The sequence below is a fragment of the Archocentrus centrarchus genome, chromosome 15, assembly GCF_007364275.1.
Source record: "Archocentrus centrarchus isolate MPI-CPG fArcCen1 chromosome 15, fArcCen1, whole genome shotgun sequence".
NCBI lineage: Eukaryota > Metazoa > Chordata > Actinopteri > Cichliformes > Cichlidae > Archocentrus > Archocentrus centrarchus.
Window position 1 is genome coordinate 10,993,509 of NC_044360.1, and position 13,899 is coordinate 11,007,407.

Consider the following 13,899-nt stretch of genomic DNA (forward strand, 5'->3'; position numbering starts at 1 on the left):
CTTTACAACAATTTAAGCCCTTCTTATGCTTAAGCACAGACATCTGAAGTATGTGTAGGAAATAAGATGTGTTTATTAATGCTTACCAAGCCATTTAAATGCTGATCTTCGTACACCCACCATCCACCATGACAACTTTCCTATGACTTCCTTTAAAATAAAAGCCAAATCCAGCTAACACTCTCGTTTCCATGCAAAGGTATCTGGAAAAATAAATTAATAGTGCACAAATGCATACTCTGAGACTTTCTCTTACGGCATTGTAGGTCTGGAAGCTCAGGAGAAGAATAAGCGGCTGCTGGTACTCGAGAAACTCAGTTTGTAATGGATTATGGTGTCAAAAGAACCAGTGAGCGTTTTGTTGCATGAACAGAGGCTTGGCAAATAGGTAACTGTGTCCTCTCTCGGTCTCTGACCCGGCAGCCAGCTCTGGAGTATGACGCATGTTGTAACAAGATTATAATCTGGTGGCTTATTTTTAAAAATCAAAAGTAACCAGCTGGGCCGCTATTTGTCGGAATCTGGACCAGTCAGAGGCCCCTCTCTCTGCCTCCCCCCTGCAGTCTGTAAGCCCATCTATCTGTGCCAGCTGCACCAACACGGAGCTCTGAGCTTCGCGGCTGAATGAGTCGAGAAACAGACGAATGGATGCATCAGCGCTGTTGTACACAAGCTCCGTGATGCTCACATATTAGGGGGTCGCAAGCTGGTTGCATGAGGGTAAGTCTATGCTTCTCATAACGTCGGTCACGCAGACTGCTGACACAGCCCGCTAAAAAGAGCCGGCGAAGTGTAGAGGCGCGCGGGGGGTGTGTGGGATGCGCACAAAGCCACGTTATTATTCTCGCTTATGCAATTCAGTGCAGTTATTTAGTTTTACGCATCAGCAGTGTGAAGAGCTGGTGGAGCTCCAGCAGAACCGGTGACAAGGTCAAATGGTGCGCACGGTGCTGATAGTGCGCCAGATGGCGTGTGTCTGAGGACAGGGGGGCTGTACTTGATCTGTGATGTGTGAGAGAATAACCACGTGTATGCTGCCGCTTTAGAGGTCCTCAGAAAGACTCGGAGTGTTTCTCTCTGCCTATAATTCCGCATCCTTGTTGTGATAGCTGCAGAGGAAGTTGAAAGATGACTCGGTTTGGACTCAGAGTTGCTGCGGGGCAGAGGTTGAGACTTGTGCACAGTTTGAGTTGAGGCACCACAGCAGGTGGCAGTGTGAGAATATACATCCCTCCTCTCAAACATGCACACTCTTCGCTGCAGGAGATTACATGAAAGAGCTCCGAGAATAGACCCCACTGATGTAAAAGCACTACTGTATCATGTGAACATTTGGCACTGTGTTTCCAGCACTCATACACCATTTCAAACTCCCCTCTCTCCTTCTGCTCAGTGTGTTTGCTAAAACGTTGGTGGAGTGCTTTTAAAGTTGCTCGCGTATCAGTGCGCCTGTGGCTTTGAGAAAGCTGCTCTTGTCCCAGTGATAAGCTGGTCTGTTGATGTAAGTTTTCACCTACAGCGAACACTGCCGGGCATGTAGAGGTTAGATGATCAGTTTAACAAGCTGATGTTCCTGAAACACTCATCAGTAATGCAGTTAATCATTAGAAGAATTGATGGTTCACAGTCTCACTGAAACTGAAAATATTTGGATTTGAACTGGACCAAAAGGGCAAGTGGAAGACAACCCTGTGCTTTATAAATGTATACACCCCTAATGTTCAATTACTGTAGAAGAACTAGTTTATAAATTAGTTAGTTTAGAAATGGAAGGACTCATGAAACAGATTTATGTAGAAAAAAAAATAGAAGAATAGTGTAATAGAATAGAATAGAGTAGAACAGTAGAAGAAGAATGTGCAAGATAAGCAGATTTTTAACCCCCCAGGGGCTTATGTTCCCCCATATGGTGACTCTTACCTGTTTTCACATTCTCATTAATTAGGGACACCAGAAACCATACAGAACCTATGCTTCTGCACTGTAACCATGCATTCAGAGATGCAGCTGCCCCACAAGAATATAGCAGCGACCCTGAAGCAAAAGATTCAACAAAATGCAGTCTGCCTAGCAACAGCCCTGTCATTAATACTTTAACTAGTTGATTGCCTTTTGTATACAAAATCAGTTGAGTTGCCTCTTCATTAAGAAAACACTAAAACTGTGTGATATCCTGATTGCTTTCTGTTGTCCTTGTAACAGATTCACTTAGACAGAAGTGATGAGATTACAGGCTGCAGAAGCTGGACATGCACGTGTGAGTTTAAGTGAGACTCTGAACCCCCTACTAGTTTTATAATTAGCCTTCCGCACCTTATGAACTGAACTCAGTTTACAGTCCTTTTCTGCAGCTTTCTCATTTTCATCTCCTACCAGGACGATGTGCCCTGAGACAATTACATACACAGCTATAATTAGAAAGTCCAATCTGAAAATCAGCAGGGGTACAACAGCACATAGTGCAAGTATGCAGCAGGGTAATACGATGCAGTAGAGTGAAAGCAGGTGACCAAGACTGGATCGAGGTCATGAATTATCCGGGAGACTGAAGCAGGAGCAGGGACGTAGGCAAGGACTGACTTTATTCTGTACAAACACAGCAGTCTGCTATTTTATTTAAGTGTCTCTGAATGTGGCCTGGTATTTGGTCTGAGTATTTCAGAAACTGCTGATCTGCTGGGATTTTCCCTCAAGGGTTTACAGAGAGTGGTCCCAAAAAAATAAACCTTGAAGCAGATGGGCTACAGCAGCACCAGGTGCCACTTTTTTTGGAAAGGAATATCAAAATTGGACAACAGGACATTGGAAACAACTTCTGTCTGCAGTTTTATTTTGACATTACCAGTTGAGATTTGTGAGAATGATTTATTGATATTGCTAAAGATTAAAAATAGGCATGATCAAGAGCTAAAAGATTTTAAACAAGTCAGTAATGTTCACATAATGAAGATTCCTTTGTTCCATTAGCACAAAGGGGGAAGTAAACACTAACAAAAACAAAAGCAAGGAACAAAAAAATACCACGCTGCAACCAGCCAAATAGTTATTTTTAAACATCTGTATTGCTAACAGCTGGGAACTTCAATATCAGTGCATCCCCTAGTTAGCATTTAGCTACAACTTCACAACGCTGTTAGGATGGCTGCAGACCTCCATGATGGATAAATGATCAACTTCCTGCATAAACAATTAATTTGTGATCATAATTGGATTAGACCGACTCACTGCTAGTTTTAGCAACCTGAAACCTAAAAGATGAAGTGAAGAAATGATGAAGGGAGGACTCGATTGAGAAAGCTCCTATAGTCACTTGGAAAAAAATGACTGATATTACAAATAAGCTGAGCATATTTGTACAGAAAACACAGAGGAATGTGGTCTCATTAACACTCATCAGTAAATAATCTGAGGTTTGTTTTTAGATATTGGATAAGTTATCTTTATACAAAAAGTTTGTTGGGTTTAGATGAGGCAAATTGAGGTCAGTTTGGCTTTTGTCAACAAATATTCAAACAGATTTGTCTTCATCAGTGTGGCTCAACAAAGTAGATTTCATAAGAATGAGGTAGTTGCTTTATGAAGACTGAAAGCGTGAAAAAAACAAAAAAATTTCATATCAAGATGGATGTTATGATTACCTAACCTTTCCCATGTTGGACCAGGGAAACTCCCTGAAATAATCAGAAACATATGTTTGCCATTTAAAATTTTCAGCTAACACTGGAACATTGTTGAACTCTCAGGCAGCTTTACATTTGTCTTGTACTGTCCTCTAAGTGAGCTGCCTAAACATAATACAGCAAAAAGCTTTTTAAACACTTAGAAAAAAAAATGCTAACAGAAATTCAGAATTCAGATAATAATCAGACATTCTTAACCAGATATTACATCAGATTAAGGAGGAAGAATTTTACACTTTTACAGACCATGGAGAGATATCCTGATTTTGCCTGCATGTATTTTATTTTCTGGGAGGCATGCAACAAGCAGCGCCATGCATTTTTAGGTGACACGTTTTCCTCTCTCAAAGTTTAAACATACAGTCATGTGAAAAAGAAAGTTTTCACAGGACCCTATGCACCCCTGTGAAAAACTAACTCCATGGTTCAAATTTAATGACATGCAGTAGTGACATACAGTATAACTGCATCCGGAGTGGAAAGAGGACTCATGCGTCCTGTACAGTCGGGGATATATAGGCCTGGGGCTATTGCAGCATAGCAAAGGGCTGGTTCAGGGTCACCTGATCCAGCCCTAATTATAAGCGTTATCAAAAAGGAAAGTTTGAAGCCTGGTCTTAAAAGTAAAGAGGGTGTGGAGGAATACTGGCCCAGTATGCTTCATAATGTTGCTTCAGTTCATTAAGGTTTGTTGGCATTTGTCTCTTAAGGTTCTGAAGGACATTTTTCCAGATGTCTTGTGGTTTGTTCAGATGCAACTTTGCAAACCTAAGCTGTGCTACCGTATTTTTGTTAGAGAGAAAAGGCTTTCTCCTGGCAACTCTTCCAAACAAGCCATACTTGTTTGGTCTTTTTCTCATTGTGCTGCCATGGACTTTAACATTTACCATGCTTCACAGCTGCCCTGAGGTGTTTGTGCTGATATACTATGTTTGGTTTTCTGGACTGCAGAGTGTCCTGTCAAAATGTTCCTTTTCTCCACTGTGGATTAGAGCCATTCGGTTCATTCAAATATACAGTTAAACTGTGTTATTGATGTAGATGTAAGGCTAAATCACCCTGCAAAGCTGGTATCAGTTACACCAGGGTCACAGCTTTTTGTTGCTTCTGGTTTACCTCAAAAGGAAAAAAAGAGACCAGGTCTGATTTTGATACTGAAGTGTAATTGGGACATTTGTGCAGTATGGGAACAAGTCAAGACCACACAGAGAGTGAGTCGAGGGCTGAAACTAAGTGGATTACAGGCACAAGGCTGATTGTAATTTCTTTACTTACTAGTAGTATAATTAAGCTCAGTTTCTTTGATCTGGGCTACAAAGCTCTATCCACAGATCAGTGAAATGCAAAGTTTTAGATCTGGAAGAAAGAGAAACACTGCCGAGGCTATGGATTGAGGGTTGCACAGAAAACACATTAAATTTGCATGATTAGCATTGTTGGCCAACGTGTCTTCATATGCTGGCTGGTATATGTATGCCATTTTTTAAAAAGTTTATTTCTTTCAGGGAACATGTATACAATACACGAATCACAAAAAAGGGGCAGAAAACAGGTAGGTAGAAAATAATAAAACAGATGAAATTGATCAGCAAGTACTGACATACCCACATATAGGTACATACCCACATACAAACAATTTTGAGAAACACACATACAGCACACAGTCAAGCCCCTGTTTGAGGTTTGTAGTTTCCTTAATTCTGAAAACATTATGCAACCAGTCTAGACTGCTTTAGCTTCTAGTGGACCACAACATCATTACACAGCAACGTGACAAGGTTGCAGGCATGAGGGTGACAAAGCAGGCTTCATTTCCTTGTTACATTTACACAATTGAAAATATTTTTTACTTTGTAAGCAAGTGAATGTTTACTATTGTAGCACCTTTTGTGACAAATATCACAAAGTACTTAACAATAAAACACCGAAAACATAGAGACAAAAATGTGTTTTTTACAGTCTGTAGCTGTCTGAAAATGTTGGGGGAATCTTTCCTTTCTCATTTGTAACACACAGCAGGAGGTTATTTGCATCAGCAGCGCTATCTCTTTTGCCCATATTCCTTGGTTTTGATGAGACGGCATGCCGGAGGCTGGATAACCACTCACTAGCTGGGAATTCTCTGTCCCATTACCTGCACTGTTCTCATATCAGTGCAATCAGAGTTAGGAACTGGCAGGTGAAAGACTTTGATATCCCATCTGACTGTGTGCCTACGTGCACCTCCTTCGGATAATGTCTTCAAAAGTTCAGGGTGGCAAGTGCATCTGTAAAAACAATAATAAAATATTGCTAGCACCAAATGCTGTTGACAGCTTTTGCAGTCAGTTACACAACTGTCTGTGTGATGGTATCATGCCACTTGTAGTCAGAGTTTCCACAGTGCAACTTGAAGCCAACAGACAGTAGACAGTTGTTATGTAAACAAACACAGATGAACATTTAAAAAAAATTTTTAAATGTTAATTGTTAATTGTTAGCTGTAAATACCATGTGCCAATTATAAGTTTGCCATTTACCCCAGAGCTATGCATAACTAAAAAGAGTACACTAATAAAATTGCACTCATATTGTAAGAATTTCAAAGTATTTAATAATAAATGTCTTTAGTTGAACAATAAAAAATGTGTAAGTGAACCTTTTCCTGATCTGTGTTTGACTCGCACACCAGAGTGACGATGCTACTTGTGGAACCTCTCACACTGACTCTTTAGGATATGCATGTGGCAGATGCCTCATGCATGTGGAACGCTGCCATGCGTTCCACATGCAGCTCAGGGATATGGTGTCAGACTTTGAAAGCTCCACCTGTAAAAACAATAAACTTAATGAACAAAGTCCAAGCGTGATTGATACCTTGTTTACTCGTCTTGTTGTGCAGCTAATACTCCATGATTTTTATCAACACATCACAGACTTTGGTGATGGAACTTTTAGTGTAGGTAGATCTCCCAATGCAGATCTCTGCACAGTAAGTGGGAGTGTGTGCAGAACTTATACTGGACTTTGGTGCATCCTCTGTGTGAAATAAGCTCCTTAAGCTTCCTTCTTCCTTCCTTCAGTTCAGACTGCACTCTCTAAAGGTGACACTAGTTAGGAGACTAAGCAAAATACTCATACCACTGCATGCAGCTTTGTAATTAACTGCAGCTCTGTAGTCATCGTTTACACACACAGGCCAGTTTTACTTTATTTTATCAACAATTAAAAAATAACATTAGCAGCTGTTGCATTTTTTTTTTTTTTTTTAATTCATTGAGAGTTTTCTTGTTAATCTTTGAGAGAGACCAAAGAAAATAACTATATGACCTACATGGATTTTCCAAGCAGAACACAAACTATGAGATGTAGTTTATGGTGCTTGGAAATCCAGGCAGAGCTAAAACTGAAGAACTGTAATTAAAAAAGAATGTATTCATAGAGTCTCATCACCTGACTCTGACAGTCTGAAAATATGTGTTGTCCCTGTGAAGATATAGTTACATTAACACATTTTTTCCCAGTAATTACATCCTCCAGTGTGCCTTTGTGCCCATTATGGGTTTAACAGATGACCTGCAATTTAAGTGGAGGGGATTGAAAACAGTCATTTGATAGGTTGAAGGTTTGATAAGAATGGAAAATAAAGAACAATTGAGTGCTTGGTTTCAAATGGGCAACGACACAACGGAAAACAGACCTCCAAAATGTTAAAAAAAAAAAAAATCCTTGCCCCCCCCCCCCCCCCCCCCCCCCCCCCCCCCCCCAGTTAGATTATTTTCCTTATAAAGACTGGCCAACAGGACGGCTGTTAGCCCATGATACAGCTGGACCTGGGTTAAAACTGATGACATTATAAAGCGCTGCAAAAAACATTGAGGAGAAGAGTAGATCTATAGATGGTCATGATCTGACAGCAAAATGTACTCTAGACCTCTGGTCACGTAACAGCCGAGTCTGGCAGCAGTGGGGAATTCAGATTTCCTGAAGTGTTTTCACAGATGATATGTAAGTAGATACACATATAAAATACAGGTGACTGCATGCAGACACATGCATGTTTACACACGTACAGTTATGGATTTTAGCCACAGTCCCCAGATCATGTGCTGGATCATGATACTGGGTCACATTTTTTTCAGGTTGTTCAACTTTACTTCAGTTTAATATTTTGTGTGTGTGTGTGTGTGTGTGTGTGTGTTTGTGTGTGTGTGTGTGTGTGTGTGTGTGTGTGTGTGTGTGTGTGTGTGTGTGTGTGTGTGTGTGTGTGTGTGTGCATTTGGTTTACAGTAAAACTGGAAATGGAGAATTTTGATTTAACAGTTACAAAGATGCTAGCCTCATCAGTTTTTTACACACTTTTTCCTTTTGTCCACATGTAAACACAGTCTTAGCTCACAGACAATTGATTGACTTTTCAGATAACCCCTGAAGTAGAGATATTCAGAGACTGTTTGTGCAGTTTTCACCTAGAAACAGAGAGATGACGCAGAAATCAATTTCAGTATCCCGTGTTAAAGCTAGTCTCAGTTCCTAGATTACATCAGAAGGACAGACGAGATTTGCTGGAGGAACTTTAATCAAGGACGCACAGATACTTTATCGAAGTGTTCTTACCTTCACTGTGTTTACATAGTGGTGTGGCACACTGCTGGAATAGACAAACCATGACAGGATTAACTATCATACCTTTTGTGTGATTACACATTGTGCGGTGGAACTACCTGACTGTAACTCCTGCTTAAACAAAATGTGAATTCCAGTTTTTGTAATTTTAGGATGAACTGAAATTCAAATAATGAAGATGTGTTTAATTGATATTAAATTAAATAGAAATTAGTTACAGGTATCTCCTCTGCTGCTTCTAAAGTCGATGGGTGTGTCTCTGGCATCAACACAAAAGACTTCTGAGCAATTTGACTCCTGACTGCCCTTTGCCGTAGTTTAATATTACTCCCCTTACAAAAATAGCAATGGATATAAAATAGCAGTGGATATAAATATTAAACATCTTTTACCACAAGTCACTGCTCATGTTTAGTTGCATTGTAGCCTGTTTATTGATTGTATCTGTCTAATAGAAGTTTCTCTGTACAGCTAAGAGATCGTTCCTCTACAGCAGCACCCCTTTCTTGTGGAGTGCCTCAAGGGTCCATTCTGGGCACAGTTCTTTTTTCATTGTAAATGTTGCCTTTATGGTCTATTTTTAGAAAACATAATATTTCTCGCAACACCTTTGCTGATTACATCCAGGTGTATATGCCCATCAAATTGAACAGCAGAGATCCATAAGAGCCTCTTCTGAACTGTCTTAGTGACATTAAGTCCTGGATGAGGATCTGTTTCCTAAATCTTAATGAAATCAAGACTGTGGTTAAAAGCTTTGGTAAATTTGATCCGTCAAGCAACTATTCTGGCACTCTGAGTCATTTGGCTCCTCACTGTCATGCTGCTGTAAAAAATCTGGGCGTGATCTTTGATAGCTTTTTTTTTTTTGAATGAATCCACAAATAAGGGCTGTCACTAACTTTAGTTTTTATCAACTCAGAGTTGTATATATAAAGCCCTATTGCCCATAAAAGGACATGGAAAAAGTTATTCATATTTTTGTCACGTTCTGCCTGGACTACCGTTATTCCCTGTACTTTGGTTTGGAACAATTATTTGCTCAGAATGTGGTAGCTCATCTTTTAATTGGTATAACAAAGCATGAACACATTAACCCAGTCCTTTCATCCCTTCAGTGCTACATTGGCTCTCTGATTTAGAATTGATTTTAAGATTTTAAATGTGCTTTATAAATAAATTTGACCTTGACCTTGATCCCAGTTTCCATCTTTCCGGGTCATTTTTAAGTTAACATTGTTTTCCATAACAACTCTTTATAGAGAACTGGACTTAGTGTTGTCATCAGAACAACTCTGTTACTACACAAATTAATTTCCAACATAATAGAAATGTAGAAATGACCAGAATGCACACTCACACAATCCTCCTCCTCATGTGCAGAACAGACTCTCAACTGTTTTTAGAGGGCAACTGTGGCTGAGAGTAGTGTGAGAAATTTGTGGGTGGGTGCCCGCTATCTCAATAGATCTACGTGTCAAATGCTTTTAAACACTGTCCCCCCACTCCCCAATTTCTTCCTGGCTGCATACTCCGTGTGTGTGTTTGTGTGTGTGTTCACTGCTTGTGAATGAGCTAAACAGAGAGGTGAAAGCTCCTGTTGTGTTTCAAGGCCTGCTTCACTTTCATATAAATGATCGCGCCTGTTTGTCCATCCCAAAATGAATAATGAGGTTAATGATTGATTGGAAAGACAGTTTTTATTGGCAGGTGTGCTTCAATTTCAGATAAGCTTAGATAAGCTTTCATCAACACATACCAAGTTACTGACATATGAGCACTGCAAATACTGCAGGAGTGAACAAACGGAATTCAGCAAATTAAAGTCTGATGTTTTCTGTTTTCTATCACAGTCACACAGAAGAATGTGAGCTACAACTCTTGTCAAGTTGCACAATTTGGAACTAACACCAGTTTTAAAGTTTGGCGGATTTGGACTAAAGATGTGAGTCCCATTATGCTCTGTTTCAAATTCTTGTCCCTGAATGCACTTCTGGATTGAGAGGAATCTGTTGTCTGTGCAGTAGCAGATTGGCTGAGGGTCCATCGTGACGGGGATTTCATAGTAGCGCGTGACCCTTGCAGACCACTCACACTCAGCTGGGAATTTGAAGGGCCTTCTAAGGTAATGATAAGGAGGGATTTCACTCTCACATACCTCTGTGAGGAGTTTTTTCTTTGCTTGTCTGTCTTCATCGCTTCAGTCTAAATTTTAATCCCTAAAAACTGAGCCAGGCCATATCCTCCCAAAGCTTACTTGACTCTTGTTTCCTGAGCCTTTCGGGGGTTTTTGACGCCATTCACTGGAATTCCTTAGTTTACCACTGTTCTCTTAAATCTCAGTATGTGGTCAGAAAGCCACATCCAGCCCATTCATGTCATGCCCTCCTCCTCTCCGAGTACGCGTCTTATGCCACAAACTTCGCAGGATGTTCTCGAATTAGATGTGTGATGTTTATTTGCTGAACTTTTGTTCTAAAAATGGCAAAACAAGGAAGTTGTTTGGGGGTCAGCGGGAAGTGAAGGAGTTAAGTTTTTCATCTGACAGTCACACAACAAAAAAGAAGGCCACTGATTGTTTTTTCAGGCTCTCATTGACAATGTGAAAGGTTGCTTTGGCTGCATGTTAAGCTTGTGCCCCCACCTCAGCAGGTGCCTCAGAGAAGTCAGTTATTGCCAAAGACCACAAACACGAACACCCGTTGGGTTACAGTTGTGGCCGTTTTCTCTGCTCCAGTTTTCTGTGTGTTACTGCATCTTGTTGAATCTTGTTACCTGCAGTTATCTTTCCCACATTACCCGTCAGCTTTCTCATGTCTGAATGGATGTTCAGCATTGCCTCACGAAAGAGGTCTCTCATAGAAGCCACATTCACTTTTTTTCTCATCTCTTATTTTCTTTCTCACTCGCGGTCTCCCCTCCTCTTCATGGAAAAACCCAGTCAAGTTTGTGCCCCACAGCAACGGCAAGCTGCTAACCGACTTTCCCCTTTGGTTACATAAGCCAGTAAACAAACCGGAGACAGAGTATGTAGTTGCAAAAATACATTCGAAAGGCCAGTGATGGAAATTCTGTGTAGTGTTGTGTCTTCACACCAGCAGAGAGAGAGAGAGGGACACAGTAGACTCTCAGTCCTCTGTGGCTCAGCTCCTCATCGTTCATTGGGTTTGGGATAGCAGGAAAGGAGGCAGACTTGTTTTCTGTCACAGATGTTTCTGTCCTAAACCACCGCAAGCTTTTTTTAGACAGAGGGGAGACAGGGTGTGGAATACTGTGTACCACAACTATATGAGTAAACAGCAGAGACCTGGGGCTAAGTGAATCTAGACTCGACACATAAATGTCCACAAACAACACCTCAGCCCAGTAGTTCAGACAGCCCCACATTTTATGACGAAATTATATGTTGGTGTCACTTTTTGCAGACACTTGTGGCAAGCTCTACTCTAAAAGAGTCTGTAACATGTTTGCATTGGTTTTTTTTTTAGAGTTACAGCACGCCAAGGTGTTGCACAATAGCAATAACTGATTCCATCTGGTTCCATCTTTTGAGCAGGACAACAACTGGGCTCTCATTTCTTTTAGTACAAGAAAAACTTTTTTCATCAGTTTTTCCACAGTCACACAAATACAGTTCTCCGTTAGGCATACCCTGCCTTTCTTATCTTCTCTCTGAGTGTTTTGTCCTTCTCTACATGCCTCAGGTTGTTAAACTTGGTCACTGGCCTTCAGGGTGAATTCTTGTGCCTTTGGAACACATTGTAGGTAAGTGTGAATTTTAATAATGCACGATAAATAATAAAATATATTTAACACTGAATCAGTTATTGGTCAGTATTTGTGCTGTGCAACTTTGAGAATACATTAGTGTGTAAACTCTTAAACTTCCTCTCATGTATTTTTATTTTTGTTTCCAAGGAGGCAGACTGTCTTTTAATTTGTTTTTTAAAGCAATAGTTCTCCAGACTTTCTGAAGGTCTTTCAGAGTTTTTCTTTGGATATTAACTACTTTTTGACTAATTTTTCCAGTCTTTGTACCTTACTAGAATGTTGTTTTTGTTTATTAAGCACTGATCCGTGAATCATTCAAGCACAGAACAGGCACCTAACTCAGTGGACGAACCAGTGTTTTTCTGTTATCTGTAGACAGGGAACAGAAAACTTAGCAAATTACTAATTTTAAATGGCAAATTTAGGCACTTTGTTACTAGCAGCCTGTCACAAAAACAGGCATCTGGAATGCATCTGGTTGGCAACAGCTTCGTTAATTTTACCATGAGAATGATCCCAAACATACAAACAATGCAGTAAAAGCATTCCTGGATAGAAAAACACACAATGGAACACAATCAGTCATGGATTGGCCTCCTCAGAGCCCAGACCGCAACAATATTGAAGCAGTGTGAGATCATTTTGACAGAGAAAGGACCAAAAGGCAGCCAACATTCAAAGAAGAGCTTTGAATGGCTTTCAACAAGCCTGGAGAAATATTCCTGAAGACTACTTTAAGAAATTAGAAGAAAGTTTTCCTAAGAGAGTTCAGGCTATATTGGTAGTCATCCCATATATTGACTTTCAAGCTCATTAGAATTGTACAAACTCTGTTTTTGCCTTATATGCTGTATTTCCATTTATGTTTGCTCATGTTTAGTAAATCACTGCACCTGTTTCACATTTTCCAAGCTAAATATCTTAAGGGGTGGCTCGAGACTTTTGCACAGCATTGTATAAGTGAATGTCATTCTATTTTTTTGGTGAACATCAGTCTTGGTACTAAAACAAAATACAGAAAGCTGGTTCAAGTGACTTCTTTGCTGTAATGTTCAACTCAGAGTACCACTTCTTTTCTACCACTGTCCCACAAATGAAGTTTAGCAGGCTAGAAAGGCTCTCATAAATTAAAAACTAGACTGAGAGTTCTCTCTTCATCAGAGCACAAGTTCATTAGGGTTACCACATTTTGTGATTGGAGTTACCATCATTGTGTCCCAGGCTTCAAGTAGCAGACACATCACAATATCAGCTGTTATGGTGGGATCACACAAAACGTGAAGCAATGATTTGCCTCTGTTATCTGCATGACTGCAGTCTAGTTGGAAACACACCAATATTTGTCCCAAACAGCCAAGGGGGTGAGGAGGAGTACAGCTGGTAGCTGGAATCAAGTTACAGGAACATGAAGTCCTACAATTAAGTCATTTTTCTCCAAGCCCTCTATGGTTTTTACTGTCTATCTATGTAAAGGCAATGTTGAACTATATACTGTACACTATATTGCCAAAAGCATTCACTCACCCATCCAAATCACTGACTTCAGGTGTTCCAATCCCTTCCATGGCCGCAGGTGTATAAAACCAAGCACCTAGTCATGCAGACTGCTTCTACTAACATGTGTGATAGACTGGGTCGCTCTCAGGAGCTCAGTGAATTCCAGCATGGTACCATGATAGGATGCCATTCAGTTCCATTCAATTTTATTTATATAGCGCCAAATCACAACAAATAGTTGCCTCAAGGCGCTTTGTATTGTGGGTAAAGACCCTACAATAATACAGAGAAAACCCAACAGTCGAAACGACCCCCTATGAGCAAGCATTAGGTAACAGTGGGAAGG

At 40.3% G+C, this 13,899-nt stretch overlaps 1 protein-coding gene across 2 annotated transcripts in view; it reads left to right on the top strand.

Annotated features, from left to right (window-relative positions):
* Nucleotides 1-606: 606 nt before the first annotated feature.
* The window catches only part of LOC115793184 (equilibrative nucleoside transporter 1-like), a 44,940-nt gene continuing 31,647 nt past the window's right edge, over nucleotides 607-13,899 (top strand). The window contains exon 1 of one of the 2 annotated variants that reach the window (XM_030748046.1): nucleotides 607-720. The gene's annotated coding sequence lies outside the window, so the exon portion shown is untranslated. Of the gene's footprint in view, nucleotides 721-11,670; nucleotides 12,051-13,899 lie in introns of those variants that run through there. The other variant, XM_030748043.1, reaches the window with a different exon arrangement.